The sequence below is a fragment of the Galeopterus variegatus genome, unplaced genomic scaffold (genome assembly GCF_000696425.1).
Source record: "Galeopterus variegatus unplaced genomic scaffold, G_variegatus-3.0.2 Scaffold596, whole genome shotgun sequence".
Taxonomy (NCBI): domain Eukaryota; kingdom Metazoa; phylum Chordata; class Mammalia; order Dermoptera; family Cynocephalidae; genus Galeopterus; species Galeopterus variegatus.
The window spans coordinates 98,729-100,744 of record NW_007726707.1 but is presented as its reverse complement, the minus strand read 5'-3'; positions in this window follow the sequence as shown (position 1 = coordinate 100,744).

Below are 2,016 nucleotides of genomic sequence, written 5' to 3'. Positions count from 1 at the left end.
GCGATCCGTTGCCGGACACGGAAAAAGACAAAAAGACAAAAAAAAAAAAAAAAAGAAAAAGAAAATTATGTAGTTCAGGTTGGAAGATAAGAAGCAGTATCTCATCCCTTCCTTGAAGATGCTCGAATGTGTTTCAGCATCTATAACAGTTTCTGTCTTATGATGAGAAGTTCCTGACTTCATTCACGCACTTGTCTGATAGCCCTCTTCCCTGGAGGGTATTGCTTCCTTCAGGATTAACAGCATGTAGCTTTTCTTTCTCCGTATTTCTGATGACCTGTTTTGAGATTCTCATGGAATTCAAGTTTCCCATACGTGTAACTCCCTTCTAGAGTGACACACTTGGCTCCCATTATTTGCTTGCCTATTGGATCGATCATCCTATATGCAGCCAGTCTCCAACCTTCACCACCACCCCTCCATGTGTGGACACCCTATTCTCCCTGTTGGGTGCTGACTCCTTATTCCAGGCTGTCTGTTCGTGTGGACACCTTCCTCACTCAGCTCTGGCCCTGACGTCCCCTGCTGAGCAGCCCCACTGTGCAGACGCCCTCCCGACTGCCCTCGGTCTCTGAAGGACGTCCTCCCCTCCCTGCTCTGGCTTTGATTTCCCACATTGGGCTTTCTCTCACCTGGATGCTCTCTTGACCTACTTGGGCTCTGACACCCCGTGCAAGGCCGCCCCTCCCTATCCTACCCCTCCCCATCGCATCCCTCTTCATCCCGTTGGCGTCTGACATCTCATGCTACGTCTCCCCCTTGTAGATGTTCTCCTTACCCGCCCTGGGGTCTGCCAACTGCTCTGGGCCACTGTCCCTCTCTACCCCTACAATAGACAACGGCCTTGCTCTTCCCAAACTAATGACTTTAGGACTGAGATGATCAGAAAGAGAAGGCCTCAACTAGTTTGTTTAAAATACGAAGAACTGGAGGGAGGCCCAGATTTTTATGTGATTTTCCCAGGATCACAGAGAAGATTAGTGGCAGCATCAGTACAAACCCAGGTCTCCCTGAGTGTAAGCTGTGTGAGGACAGGGATCCTGTCTCTCTTGTTCACTATTCTATCCCCAGTGCCTAGCATAATGTCTGCATTGAGTGGAATGAGTGAATAAATAAATAATTTCTGGTTTAGCTCTTTTCCTTTTCTTCTTTGTCATCTTGTGTGTGTGCAAAAATTGGTGACCATGTACACATTTGTCTATAATCAGCAATAATTCATGCTTTTATGTAAATGTCAACATCTAAATTTCTGTGCCTAGTGATTTCTTCCATTCCGTGAATTTCTAGTGTTCCTAGCTGGATAGGTAGCAAGCCTTACAAGCAGAGTTATATGGCTGAGGACATGAAGGCCCTAGGAAGCTACAGCTATTGGAGCACTGCAGGATTCCAGCCCATCCACCGAGTGTGGAAGAGAGAATGTCTGAGCACCACCAAAGTTATTTTTCCAGTCCCTCGATTACATTTCCTTTAAAACATTTGGAACACTGCAAGAGACAAACACTATCACCACACAGCAAACCCAGGTCCCACAATCAAGACCATTCTGCAGATGATCACACAACGCAGTGCTTCCAAATCATATTCCAAAGAACACTATCTCTGAGAGATTCCTCTCAAGAAGAGGATTCTGGTCAAATAACACTGGGTACTTGGCAACTCAAAATGCACATGAGCATACTGAAGGCTCTAAGAAATTTTAGAGCAGAGGAAACTGTTTAACTTTGTGTAACCTGGTTTCATCCAAATTTATTTAACCACAGAGCTCCTGTTTAGAGTAATACCTTCCTTAGCCTTATTTCCTCATTCATGCAATGGGCAAAAGTGTTATCTGTTATATGGGGCTATTGTGTGGATTAAAAAGATAAAGACACAAATATGTAAAGTACATAGTACAGTGCTTGGTATATTCTAGATGTTTGATAAGTGCTAATTCCTTTTCTTAGATTTAGTGTTTTTTGAAAATTATCTTTATTCTTGAAAAGTAACATATATTTATTATAATAATTCAAAAAACAA